General features: G+C 34.6%; 1 pseudogene across 1 annotated transcript; it reads left to right on the top strand.

Moving 5' to 3' along the window:
* The first annotated feature begins 1699 nt into the window (after nt 1-1699).
* On the top strand, nt 1700-8339 carry LOC144558606 (glutamate receptor 3.1-like; annotated as a pseudogene). The gene is made up of 7 exons (XR_013512947.1): nt 1700-2166; nt 2683-4040; nt 4509-4786; nt 5473-5504; nt 5627-5805; nt 6207-6433; nt 7578-8339. The product of XR_013512947.1 is annotated as a glutamate receptor 3.1-like (transcript).
* The last annotated feature ends 7266 nt before the right edge of the window (nt 8340-15605 follow it).

Genomic DNA, 15605 nt, shown 5'->3' with positions numbered 1-15605 from the left:
ACTCTTTTTTTTATCACATGCTTTTTTGTGATATTGGTTTGCAATAATTATTCTTCCTCCCTTGGAAGTATTCATTCGTAATATCTGCAACGATCTTAGCGTTTAAGCCACATTTTAAAATTCGTTGCTTCTCGATTCCCATATATAGTTGGATTTCAAATGTTTCTTGTTGTCGGATTCTAGTATTAATTAAAGAAGAATCGCTCAGGTGAGCGGATCTTCTATGTCCAGAATAGAAGATTATACACAGTTTTTTTTTTTTTTTTTTTTGACAAAGCTGTCCATAGACTTTTATTCAAACAACAATATAGTACAAATATGCAGGTTTGCATATACAGAAAAGAGAGAGTATATATTAGCAATATTTGAGTTAACTAAAATTGGTATGTTTGGATGTAGCGAGAACAGCGAGAACAGCGAGAATAGTGCTGTTCTGATCCATCCAAACATACTCAGGAACAACGAGAATAGTGTTGTACTCGCTGTTCTCGCTATTCTCGCTATTCTAAATAGCAAACGTACTCTCTCAAATGTTCAATCGCTGTTCTCGCTATTCTAAATATTCAATCCAAACAACATTTCGAATAACTTTGAGTTAGCGCTATTCTTAAATAGTAGCTATTCTTAACCTACTCCTACTATTCTCAACAGTAGCTATTCTAGCTATTCTCTAGTGCATCCAAACGTACATAGACTAACACCATAGTTGAGATACCACACTTAGTAGAATTAGCTTTCACTCGAGTCAAAATAAATTTGGTATCTATTTAAATTATAGGAGATTTGCTTTAAAATTCGTGTAAGTTAAAAAAAGATGATACAAGTCTCATTTTATATTTTCTTAGCTGCTACAGCCAAATTTTTCAAAAAAAAAAAAAAGGTCTCATTTTATACGGTAGGGTACAACACTGGATCTGAACTCCACAATTCCATGAATTATCCTCTGAGATATCTCATATTTTGCGTGACTTTTTGGAAAATCTGAACTGTTCAAATACGTTCTGCACGAATCTCGAAGCTAAAATAATACTGCCCCTGGGCTACCTCCAAATAGGAGATATCTCAGAGGAAACGCACTCCAATTCCATGAGGTCGGCAGGTCCCACTGAATGCGATCTGAATTATTACACTTTGTACATGGTTTTAATTGATTGAAAGAAAGGAGCTCATGAAGTCATCATAAGTTCATAACCGCAATTCAATTCAAATGGAAAACAAACATCATATTCTTTGATGTTTCACCAAAGTCCGATTCGATTCACTGTTCTACTTGCGTGCTATAATCGCTGCTATGATTCACTGATGAATGGGCCCCCAAGTGCTCAATTTCTAAACTCTGACCAATAGAGAAGAAGTCCTTTCCCTCCTGATTTACTGATTTAAATTAATGGGAAGGAAATAGAGAGCTCTCGAAATTATTGATTTGGTTAATGTCACCATCGGCTATTATTTATTTAACCTTGAGTTCGTCGTGAGCCCCATTCCACTTGTAATAATATAAAATTCCACAAACTGTTTCTCTTCTGGGTTCTCAAGTTTGAATCAAATCACTTCTTCTTTCGAATTTCCTTCCTTTTTTTGTTGGTTTCAGCTATCTCTTCTCTAATTTTGGCAAAACTATAAAATGGGTTTTTGTCCTTTCCTCTTAAATGCCCTCCCCACAATTGTACTAAACTGAAATTTCTGTTTGCAATTCATACTTTCTAAATCTTTTTCCATACTATCTTAAACTCAAACATTTGCATGTCTTTTCTACTTTCAGGCATTTCAAACAGCTTCCTTTTTCTATGTTTTATTCTCGAGTTGAGAAATCCTTCTGTGACAAACCCATTTATTTTCTGAAGTTACCCAAAAACCTATTAAAACTTCACCTTAAGAACAAATCAGTAATGAAAATGCTAGTTCCAGGGCTCAAATCTCTTCTCTCTTTAGGCATATTTTGTTGCCTTATGTCTACTGGGTTAAGTACCAATTCTACCACAAAACCAAAGGTAGTGAATATAGGAGCTCTCTTCACATTCAATTCGACAATCGGCCGAGTTGCCAAGGTTGCAATTTCAGCCGCTGTAAATGATGTAAATAATGATCCTACTGTCCTAAATGGCACCAAGCTGGTTGTTGAGATGCAAGACACAAAATGCAATGCTTTTGATGGCATTATACAAGGTACATATAACCTTCTCTAGCCTCTTTTATTATTGTACCAATCGGTACAATACTGGTACATACCTTGTAGGCTAAGACCAAGTTGAAGCTTATATTAAAACCTAAGGATAGGTAGAGCTGTTTTATCGGCATCAAGATTGGTGCACATTTGATCACACGAATCATAATGCTATCGGGGCACATCTTGACGCAGATCGAACGGCTCTACCAGGCATCGGAGAGCCCCTATTCAGCTAAGGATAAGTCTAAAAAAAACTACCATTGCTGTAACGATATGTACCTTACAATGCAAAATCCAAGGTTAAGGCTTTTTATAAAGTCGGTACCTTAATTTACCATTTAGCGGTAGTGGTAATTTGTTATTGGTCCCATTGCTGGGTAATATTATAATACTTTGTTCAATTTATCAATAACCAAGTCGGTACCAGTAATTCATACAGACAGGTACCTGTATAGCAGAGAAAAATTTCAAATTATAGCACGATTATTTGAAAATTTATCCTTTTTGCTTCCCAGCACTGCAATTCATGGAGAAAGATGTAGTGGCAATAGTGGGCCCACAGTCCTCGGTTATTGCACATGTTATTACTCACTTGGCAAATGAGCTGAAGGTCCCACTCCTCTCCTATGCAGCCACAGACCCCACACTCTCTTCTCTTGAGTACCCCTTTTTGATTCAAACAACCCAAAGCGATCTCTTTCAAATGACAGCAATTGCTAACTTGATTGACTATTACCAATGGAAACAAGTCATTGCTATTTATTTAGATGATGATTTCGGAAGAAATGGCATTGCTGCCTTGGCCGACAAGCTTGCCGAGAGACGGTTAAAGATTATTGAAAAAGCCGGTATACGAGTCGGCACTGATAGGAGCGACATAACTGACTTGCTTGTCAGGTTGGCCTTAATGGAATCGCGGGTTATAGTTTTACATGCAGATCTGAGTTCCGGCTTGTTGGTTTTCTCTGTTGCCAAGTATCTCGGCATGATGTCACAAGGGTATGTATGGATTGTAACTGATTGGTTGAGTTCGTACCTGGATTCAGCACCGCATGCTGATGAAGGCTTTATGGATCTGATTCAAGGGGTTGTTGCATTGCGCCAGCACACTCCGGATTCAAAACATAAACGTGCGTTAATCTCAAACTGGGGCAAATTAGTTGAGAGAGAGAAAATTGGCGAGACTACAAGACTTAATACATATGGATTGTATGCATATGATACAGTTTGGTTAATTGCACATGCATTAAATGCATATTTCATTAATGGTGGAAATATTTCCATTTCTGCTGACCCAAGATTGCAAATATCAGAGTCTAAAAATGGATCTTTACACCTAGACGCCATGAGTGCATTTGATGGGGGTCAAATATTACTTGATAATATCCAAAATATCTCCTTTACAGGAGTAACTGGACCAGTCCAATTTAATGGCGAGAGACATCTAATCAAACCAGCTTATGATATACTAAACATATTTGGAACAGGGTTTCGGGTTATTGGGTTCTGGTCGAACTATTCGGGTCTATCAGTTGTTTCTCCTGAGACACTTTATACTAAGCCGCCTAATGAAACCTGGTCAAATCAACAGTTACAACCTGTAATTTGGCCGGGTGGGGATATAAAAATACCACGTGGTTGGGTCTTTGGTAACAATGGCAAGCAATTACGAATTGGAGTTCCTGACCGTGTTAAATTCCGGGAGTTTGTGACAGTGGTACGGAGTACTGGTACGGTTACCGGGTATTGCATTGATGTGTTTGTTGCAGCTGTGAACTTGTTGCCATATCCTGTAACTTACACATTTATACCTTTCGGAAATGGCAAAGAGAACCCAAGCTACAACGGGCTTGTGCAGGCAGTTGTCTCAAATGTGAGCATCTATTTTTGGGCTAGGACTTATTATATCATCTTTACTTCCACAAAAAAAAAAAAGGTTTTACGAGCATAACATGGTTTAACTGTTGGTAATTAGCATAAGTTAACCCATGAAAAGATATCCTCTGTTTGCTTGCCATCTTCAATAGTACCAAAACCTGTTGACATTTAGGTATATGCTTGTGTAGGCATGCGAAATTACCAGTTTGCCCTTGATAACCGACCAATTAGAAGATGAGCATTTTCTGAAACTTGCTACATAAAAATGAGTACTTTATGAATTTGAAATGAGTTTTAATAAAGAAGACAATAAAATGGGTATATTTGTGAATTTTTTAAATTTAGAAGGGTAAATATGATATTATTAATTTTAGCGGGGATATGTAATTTCAAAGTTTTTGAGGGGTATACATGAAATTCGCCCTTCTTTTAAGTTTTGGAAGTCCAACATTTTTTTTTGTAGGAACTTGATGGCGCTGTAGGCGACATCACAATCCTTACAAATCGAACTCGAGTTGCTGATTTCACTCAACCATTCACCGAGTCGGGGCTGGTGGTGTTGGTGTCAATGAAGAGAGATAAATCAGATGCATGGGCTTTCTTGCAACCCCTCACATTGACAATGTGGGGCATCACAGGGGTATTTTTTCTCTTTGTTGGTGTGGTTGTGTGGATTTTGGAGCACCGGATCAATGATGATTTCCGAGGCCCCCCAAAAAAGCAGCTCATCACTGCCTTTTGGTGAAATTCTAACTCCATCTCATTTTTTTTTTTTAGAAAAAGAGTAGAGTAGAACTAGGTTGCTCTTAAGCTTACCAAGTTTTTGGTGAGCGTAACTCCAAAACCTATTGGAATGACTTCAAACAATGAATACAAATTGTTGAAATCAATCTACTTCACGAGTGATGCATTTACATATCAAATTTATAAATTTCAGACTTAATTTAGTATAAAGTCAAGTGGTTAAACAAATAAGATTTATAAGTTAATTTTAATGCGTTCATTTTTAATTTTTTTTTTACCAGTGGACTTTATACTCAATTAATTTGAAAATTTATAAATTTTGTATGTAAATACATCACCCGTGAAGTAGATTAGTTTCAATGGCTTGGGTTTGTCATTTAAAGTCAATCCGATAGGTTTTGATGTTAAGCTTATTAAGGACTTGGTGAGCTTACAAACACCCTATTTCTACTCGAAATAGTATATAACACTTTTATCACTTGTTTGCATCTTTCTGCAATTAATCTCACTTCTTGATATAATAAGCCTTAGCTGGGATGAACTTAACATTGATAAATGTTGCAAAACACATTCAACCTGAACTGTGCTATTGATGTTCTTTAACAAGGGTAAACAATGATGACTTTGATCTAATTAGCATATTAATACTGTGATCTGATTTTTTTTTTTATACCCTGGTGTAGGTTCAGTTTCCCCACTCTGTTTTTCACCCACAGTAAGTGAACTCTCTTGCCTCACTTCAATAGACTTCCCCAGTTAGTCTAATTAATTAATACCCTCATGCTGGTAACAAGTCCATCTGTTATTTTACTTTATTTTTGTTTTATTTTTTTGCAGAAGAAAAAACCATAAGCACATTTGGACGTGTTGTGCTCGTAATGTGGTTATTTGTGGTGCTTATAATCCAATCCAGTTATACTGCGAGCTTAACCTCGATCTTGACTGTCCAACAGATCTCAACCCCAATACATGGAATTGATGACCTTTTAAGGACTGATGACCCAATCGGGTTCCAGGTGATGAACAATATAGAAATTAGATTACATATATGCGTAATTTAAACTTGAATAAGAAATCAAAGTACTAAATATCCCTGCAAATATCCTACCATTGATGCCGAAGTAATAAGAGGATTGCATGCTGTTGTTGGCCTTTCTCAAGACAAGTGACAACTTTGGTATATTTTAGGGTTCACATACCATATATATGAACTGTTGACCTAGACATGATGATGTATTTACCTATCCAGAAAAACATTCAAATTATGTGTTAATCTAGATTGAACTCAAGTATTAGATCAGATAAATGCTAACCTAGTCACAGTCAATTGTCTACTTGCTAGTGAGCCTGCAACCGATGAAGAATATATTTGCATAAAATCCACATCTGAAAATTTAATATTCTCTTTACATAACAGGTCGGATCATTTACGGAAAACTATCTCGTAGAGGAGTTAGGATTTTCGCGATCGAGACTGAAGCCATTGGGTACAAAAGAAGCTTACACAAAAGCTCTTGAGCTGGGCCCACATCATGGTGGAGTTGCAGCTATTATTGACGAACGGCCATACATCGACCTTTTCCTGTCAAAACAGTGCAACTATACGGTTGTAGGGTCTGAATTCTCAAAAGCGGCTGGGGGTTTGTATGTTTCTTTTTTACATAAATCAATTTTTCTTAAGTTTGAACCAGTATCTAAATAGGAGTTGTCAAACTGTGGCGAGCGAGGCTACACTACTAAATTTTACATTTTTTAGAATCTTTTTACTATTTGTTTAGATAGTTAGAAAATCTCTTGATCAAAAGAAATATGAAAAAAATAGTAAAAGAAAGTAAGAAAATTCTAAAAAATGTAAAATTTGATCTACAAATACATTTTTCATATGGTGATCATGTTGAACGGTTCAGATTGACTATTTAAACTTCATAAACAACGATATTGATTCATAGTATGACCAATGTGTGCTGTGCACAGTGCCATAGCCTCACTCAACTGTAGCTTTATACCTTGAGCCTTTGACTCACCATGCCTTTTTAAACTGACAGGTGATCTTTGAAGATTGTATACCTTTTCTGTCCCTTCTTTAACTTTTCTACTTCACAGTTTTGTCAGATCTTTTTGAATCTCAGCTATGCTTTTGTTTTTTTTTCTTCTTCTGCCTCCCCTTGGTCACTGAAAATTTGAGATATCTCATAGGATACGGACTCGGTCACTATCAGCACTTCATTTTTGTTATTAGGTTCCTTAAAGCTACTATAAGTTTCTTTCTTTCCTTTTCCTCTTTTGTTGATTCCAATGTTCAGTTCACAGTAAGTTTCAAAACTTAACCTGATGGGCAATATGAGTTACGCCCTATTATCGTAGAATTAAAGATTGACCCCTTCAGTTACTTTCTGATGCAAACCAGTCTAACTTGGGCAATCTTGGATTGTTTTTCATCTTCTCTCTATACCTCAGTTAACAGCAAATGTTGGATAGGAAGTTACAGCAGGGTTTACTTTTGAATTCCTTAAAGTAGAGGGGCTTTTTGAAAATTCCAGCATAAGAGTCTTTCTGCAATTTTGATGTGCGAGGGGATTTATTTGAGAATTTAAAAGAAACTCTGGTATCATGTTGAATTTTGAGGGAAAAGAACTACTTATAAGTAAAATATTTCCCCTTTACATGATTTGCTAATTGATAATATTAAAGGCTACAGCTATATTTGCTAATTAATACTATTACATTGATCTCTAATTGATACTTTATCTTCTTTTAACTCACATAATTTGGTCTGTAAATATTTTAGGCTTTCCCGCGAGATTCTGAGCTAGCAGTAGACCTTTCAACAGCAATTCTGAAACTATCAGATAATGGGGACCTCCAAAGGATCCACAACAAGTGGCTCACTCGACCCCCATGCAGTACCCAAATCGACCTGCTCGAAGCGAACCGACTCGAATTCAACAGCTTCTCTGGACTCTTTCTAATCTGTGGCATTGCATGTTTAATTGCTCTGGCAATATATTTTATCACTTTATTGCTACAATTCTGCAAACATGCACAAGAGAACGAACCGGACTCATCCAGGTCAGCAAGCTCAAGCCTCGGTACACCGAAGCGCAGCCTTCAGGCGTTTCTTTCATTTGTGGATACCAAGGATGAATCGGTGACCGGTGGATCGAGAAAGTCACAAGCCGATGCATCGACTAACAGGCATGATATCGAAAGCTAAAAAAAAGTTTGAAATTACAATGCAAAATGGGAAAGAAAATTGAAAAAAAGCATATTATAATTTTGTTATTTATTGGGATAATTGTGCATAATTGAAAGAGTTGAGGCAATGAGGCATGTAGTATAGCCTGTGTACATATATATTTTAGTGTAGAAGGCAATATCTAAATCTATTTTAGAGGAACTGGCAACATATGTACAATGTAGTAGTATATAGAGTTTAGTTTATATTTTTTAGAGGAATTGGCAATATATGTAGTGATATCTAAATTAAAGCAGGTTATATGTACTTGGAATCCCCTGGTTTTTGTTTTATAACATTTCTTCATTGATTGCATGACCTTGTTATTTCTGTTACTGGTATTAAATTCATTTCAGTATCATCTACTGAGAAACATTGCACGTCGAGAGTTCAAATTTGTATGTTTACAATTTATACAAAAATTGAACAATTGGAGCTATTTCCAAAATTTTGTATGATAATATATTCACATTTTTTATTATTAGAAAATATATTCTTAATTCTTTATTAATTTTTTATTTATTCTGACTACAAATTGCTGATGATTCTGTATTTTGAGTTGCCCTTTAGGCTATCGAGAGATCCCTCTTGAAAGTTCATTTTTTGAGCTTCATCTCCCAAAAAAAAAACGTATTGAAGAAGAAATTTAAATTTTAAATTACGACATATACTATTAAATAAAATTCAACATAAATAAATAAATGATTAATTTGATAATCTCACAGTAGTCATTTATTAGTAAATTTTTGACTAAATTTCAGCCATATAATATATTTGATGATAATTAATGGTTAATTTGAGGACAACTAATGATTTTAAGGATTAGAATTCGATGACATGATATGTTTTAGGGGTCTTGAAATTTAACCATTTTTTAGCAAGTATTACTTTTGCTTTGGCACAATGTTATCATAACTGGACCGGAGGTCAACCCAGTAAAGCTTCGGATTAATGGTTCACCGGTCAGACCAATGGATCAACTGGTTCAATTGTTTTTTATATGTATATATTTATGAGATATAAATATTAAAATAAAAAACATGTTTTATATAGTGAAAATTCACACATACATATTAAATAACGTAATATAAAAATAAATTTTTGAATCAATTAAAAGTTTCTCCCACAAATATAATAAAACTACTCAATTTATCAACAAATGACAAAATGATTTTTATAGGGAGAGAAGCATATAGCATTCCACTATTTTAAATTTTTTTACGATAAATTTACTAAAAGATTAAAGATGTATAAATTTAGGGCTTTCAATACCAAGTACTGCAGAAATATAAATATATAGATAAGTTCAAGTTCAAATTCATATTTATTTATTCATTTCTGTATATTTTAATTAGTGTAAATTAAGTAATTTTATATCAACAGATTCCATACAAGTTTGATCCGTGGACTGATCCGGTTGACACGCAGTTCGGAGCATACGCGGATCCCGCTGATTTTGCTGAGGGATTGCCGCCGCGTCTTCAGCCATAGAGGTGTGGGATAACTGAATTATCTTTTTCGTGGGCGTACTCTTACCATTCGATCCATCGGACCTGACATCCGCACTTTATTTTTAAGTAGATGCATTAAAACTGTAGAGCACGTTTACCCTTTCTGCACTGTAGGTAGAATTGCATAAACCATGAAAAATCCAAATTTACTGTATTTTAGAAGTAGAATAATTAAATAATATTATATATAGATTATTAAAATATTAGGTTATTAGTTGTCTTCTTCTCGTAGAAGACAATATATTATTATTTTACGTACATACGCATGCATTGGTGAGAGCTGAGCAGAGCCGAGTGACTTCGTTCCGTCTTGGTGTCACTTGGCATGGGACGGCCCGACTGCCACTGAGTCGAGCATCACTTGACTCTCGGATGGCTTTAAGATTTATATTATATGTATAATCTTTAATTATATATCATTTTTATTTGATGTGAGCAATTCCGATCTCGAGTTCTGTGGCACGAACAATTTGGGATTTATTCCTTCCTTACATTAGGAGCTACTTTGCCTAGAACGGAAGTTCCAAAGGCCCAATGCGGGTCTTATAAAATGATGTGCGGTGCATAAGGCCGGACTCGAGCCTTGATGCACAGGGCCGGATGCGAGCCCCTGATCCTATTGGTCTGGCTGGACGGTAGAGTTCTCTCCTGCTCATGAGGGAAGAGATTAACAATTTTACAATTTGCATTGTATGATTTCTCCTATTTTATATGTTTGGGTGATGAATCGTTAGGCGAGATGACACACCGGATTTTGATATAACCATCTGCTAGTATGCTAGTGTAATGTTAATCTTATGGGCAATGCGCAATGCCATTAGGAAACGTGTATCATTATTCTCTGATCACAGTACTTGGATTATATCGCTACGGATCACTTGATCCTATTGGCAAAGGTATAACCATCGGCTAGTGTTCTAGTGTAATGCTAATCTTGTGGGTAATGCACGATGTCATTAGACAACGTGTATCATTGCACTCTGATCACAGTCCTTGGATTATATTATTTTATTATTTTGATATTATTGGCACGACACGGGGTGATTTACTTAATTCGTATTATTATTACTATTATTATATTTGGGGCACACAGTGCTAGAAATACTGGATTTTGACTTGATTTCTATCCGATATTGTATTTTGACTTTGAGTTTATTTTGCATGTTGGCATAATAGATTAACCGCATCATGGTATAAATTAAAAGTATTGTAAATTCTTAGATATTGATATAGGTTCACACTTGTGCATATTTTAAATTTATATTCAAAACTGAACACGATTTATAAATAAAAGTGTTTTGACCGTAGATCCCTGAGGGGATAATTCTGGGTCACATACTGGGTGATTTGTCGCTCACCCACAAGTTATTTCGTGGGTTTTAGGTACAACATCTAGCGATCCTCAGCAGGAGTTGTCAGAAGCTGTCCCCGATGGCCACACCGCTTGATTAGCTAGAGTTGGGCTTTTGATTAGGTTTACGAGTCCCGTATTTCTTGTGTTATATATACGGGCTCGATAGATCATGTATTCCCTTCATTAGATGAAGTTATTTTGGATCCGAAACAGATCGTATTGTATGATATGTATGTTTATTTATATACTATGTGACTAATGCTTGATAGTTTATATTATTATGCTTCCTCTGTTGTTTGATTTATTATTTTATTTATCATTAACTTTGCTTGCTTAATAATTAATTAAGCACGAGATGAGATTGATCACACTGTAATTTAGTATTCCTAGTTTGAGGTGTGACAGGTCCCACTTGCATTCTAGAGCCTTGCGTCGCTCACCACACCGATCTCTCTCTTTTCAGAATCTGATTTTCCTGGATGGGCATTTCAGCGCCAACCAGATGAAAATAAAATCGAAAATGGAATTGAAATGATAAACAATGCGGAAAAGATTGATCAAAGTAATGTAAAGAGACCCCGCTTGGAGTCTTGAGTAAGTCTGCTTAATTAATCCATGTATTCTAATGTTTTAGCCGAGAAGGATATATAGAGTAGCTATTTTTTTGTTTTGTTTTTTATTTTAGTAAGAAAACTAGATCTGGCTCATGAGAGCTGTGATTTTGTCTCGGCCTCTCGGGCATCATATATTTGTATTTGACAATTAAGTTCTATGTATGACATAATTCATTGTTGGCGTATGTATGGCTGCAAACGAATCAAACTGAATATAAATCCAGTTTGAGTTCGAGTTCAAATCAATTTTGAACTGAACTGGTTCGAAATTGAAGCAGGGTTTCGAACTGAAAAGAAGAGTTTGAACTTGATTCGAACCAGTTTTGAATCGAACTAGTTTGAAATTGAAGCAGGGTTTAGAACTAAAAAGAAGAGTTTCGAACTGAGTTAAACTCAGTTTGAGTCTGATTTGAACCAATTTCGAACCAAACTGAATTTGATTCATTTCATCATCGAGCTGGGTTAGGGCTGTACAAAATTGATCGAATTCGCAACTCGCTCTTAACTCGCTCATTAATGGCTCGCTTTAACTCGCTCATTTACAACTCGAGTCAGTTTCAACTCAAGTTGGCTGACTTGTTTAATAAATGAGCTGAGTTTGAGTTTGAGTTGAGTTCAACTCGCTCATTTATAACTCGAGTTACATAACTCAACTTATGTACTAAGTTATATGAAAAATTGTTGGATTCTAAGTTGTTGTTTGCTTTGAGTTGACCTATTATCTCTGTGTTAGATTGTTTATATTTAGATAAATTATTACTAGGTCATTTCAATTGTTTGTGTATAGATAAACACATATTAGTGTATAACAATATCAAATAACTTGATTGGTTAAACGAGTTGCGAATCTACTCGAGTTGATAATGAGCTAAGTTTGAGTTGGCTCTACAGCTCGTTATTACCGTCTCAACTCGAGTTGACTCGCTCGTTTATTAAATAAGCTGGGTTCGAGTTGGAGATAACTTGCTCGTTTATTAAATGAGCTGAGTTCAAGTTGGGGATAACTCGCTCAAATTCGGCTCATTTACAGCCCTAAGCTAGGTTGATTCGTTTCAAACCGAATTTTTTTTCGAATTGAACTCAATCGAATCACGAACTATGAACATTTTGTGCACCTCTGGGCGTATGTAGATGCTTGTTTGATTTGTTTAGTGAATAATTAGGTGGATTCAGGGATACGTAGTTGTCTTTTTCTGGATTTTGAAAATTCAGATTAGAATCGTGTATATTGGAGTTTTTGCTTATATCTCAGAATATAATCTTAGTTGATCACTGTACTTTTTCATATAAAGAAAAAGGAAAAATATTAAGTTGGTAGAGTGGTTGGAAATGTCGGAATGGTGGAAGCGCGCCAGGTTAGACAAACCTATATTGTCTGCTAGCTGATTCTGAAATTGATTGAAACCAACAACCTGAAACAAAACAAAAATTGACTGTTACTGCCTTACTGGTATACTGAGATGAGATGAGTATTCTCTGGGTATCCTACCGCTTAGAATAGTTTTCAGCCCAATCAAAATTATTTTGGGATCTATGAGTTTGGCTAGTATAACATCAGTGTCATTTCAATCTATATAACACCAATTCTAAAACCTATCAAATTGATTTCAAACGGTGAATCCAAACCGTTCAAACCGATCTACTTCATTAGTTGTGCGTTTACATGCAAAATTTATAATTTTTCGAATTTATTTAGTATTAAATTAAGCAGTCAAATGTGTGAGTTTTTAAGTTAATTTTAATACATTAATTTTTTAATATTTTTACCGCTTGATTTGATACTAAAGAAACTTGAAAATATAAAAAAATTGTATGTAAACGCATCACTCATAATGTAAATCGATTTGAACAGTTTGGAATAGTCGTTCGAAGTCAATTTGATAGACTTTAGAATTAGTGTTATATAGGCTCAAATGACACTGATGTTATATTAGCCAAACTCGGGATCTATTTATATATTATAGAAAGTTTTGTTTTAAGATTCATGCTAGATTAGAATGGAAGATGTAGATCTCATTCTACACCGTAAGGTACCGCTACCGCGCTAGATCTAAGTTCGTTTCGGATCCCTAATTTAGCTCATTTTTTTTTTAGTTTGGATTCGAACCATCCAACCAGTTTTAAAAGAACTGTCTGTGAATTTCTACATTGATGGAATTGATACGGATTATGATCGGACGGCCCGGATCCAAAATTCAAAATTTGGATTATTTTAAAGAGATCCAATCCGACCCGCCTGAGAATTTGGTTGGTGATATTTAATGCAATGATAAAATATCGTAAATAGGTAGGAGGTCCCATAAAGTTAAATAAAAATGGAAACTGGAAAGCTATGAGTGGGTCCGCTCCAGGTATGACAATGGGAATCTGCTTTCTCCTGAATTCGTATCCTCTGCATTAAATTGAAAAGGAATCTTTTGAGTTAATACACTTGGATCGCCCGATGAGCTCCGTTTACAATTAAACGGCCAATATTTATTAACTCGAAAGATGCTCTTTGAGTTAATATAGATGATGCAGACTCCTTTCTACGTCGTGATGCATCCTATCACCTAATGATTTTTTTTTATGTTCCTAATAGATGAAAATTTTAGAGATTTACAAAAAAAAAAAAAAAAATTAAGATCAAGCCTTCAAATTACATATTCTTGTTGTTGCAACAAAGAATTTTTTTCATTCAAATTTTGAATCCATAACTTCTCACATAAAGATCATGTATCTTTACCACTAGACTTTGAACTAGTTATCTAAGAGACTTAATTGTATGGAGTATAGATGATTAGAACTATTAAGATTGTTATATTCTAGTTAATTATTAGTGCCATATTACTTATTAGGCTTCTTTGCTACCCGACAAACTTGGGTGATGATGCCATTCTATTGGTTTATCCAATTTGTGTCAACACTCAACACGTGCTTTTTTGTTCTATTGGTTTATCCAATTTGTGTCAACACTCAACACATGCTTTTTTGTTCTATTGGTTCGCAATAATTATTCTTCCTCCTTTGGAAGTATTCGGCCATTTTTATTAATAACCTAAAAAAAAAGTTTTTTTACAAAAGTAACTTCAAAATCTGAGTTTTTTCAAATATAACCAAACCGCCAGGAATACTGGCGGTCCACTTCTATAGCAGACCGCCAGGGACATGGGCGGTCTGCTAGGGACCAGACCGCCAGTGTTCTGGGCGGTCCGCTTTTTTTTTATTTTTTTTATTTTAGAGATCTGATTTTTTTATATTTTCATTTGTGAAGTTTTAGTTTTTTTTTTGCTTAGGGTATTTGCCAAAAAATTAATTAGAATGTTTAAAACATAAACAAAATTTTTATTAAAGAACTGGGAGTTTAAAATTAGAACAATTATAATATTAGTCTGAAATTTCGAAACAGTCAGACCTAATCGAATTTTGAAATTTATATCTTATAACTTAAATTATATATGTATATATATAGTTGTATGTATGTGGAGTTATATACATATATTCTTCTTTTATTAATATCAAACAAGTGGAGGGGCTATTTAGCAAATTTCCAAAATATGCAAATCAAATATTCATCTTTTATTCTTCTTTTATTAATATTCTTCTTTTAGGCGATTGCTACATGTATTCATTGTTATATTTCATTTTGATTTGATTTGCCAAAAATAACGGACCATTTCAATTTTGGATAATTTTGGGCGATTTTGAGGCGATTGCTACAGGTATAAGACCGTTTCGATAGAATTGCTTAGTTTTAACACTTGATTAGTTATAATTTGACGAAATAGACACGTTGTAATTTCAGAAGACCGTTTCGATGTAAAGTAAAAAAAACATAAAAACCAACATGAAATATAAAATAAAACTGCAATCACAATAATGCTATAGTCCAAAATACATCATAAAAAAACTGCAATCATTTCAAAATACATCATAAAAAATTAATCGGTTAAATTTGTAAATTAAATGTTGTTGCTTGTAACCGATTAATTTTTTATGATGTATTTTGAAATGATTGCAGTTTTTTTATGATGTATTTTGGACTATAGCATTATTGTGATTGCAGTTTTATTTTATATTTTATGTTGGTTTTTATGTTTTTTTTACTTTACATCGAAACGGT

The sequence above is a fragment of the Carex rostrata genome, chromosome 8 (assembly GCF_964058835.1).
Source record: "Carex rostrata chromosome 8, lpCarRost1.2, whole genome shotgun sequence".
Lineage (NCBI taxonomy): Eukaryota > Viridiplantae > Streptophyta > Magnoliopsida > Poales > Cyperaceae > Carex > Carex rostrata.
This window is presented reverse-complemented; position numbering and strand designations above follow the sequence as displayed.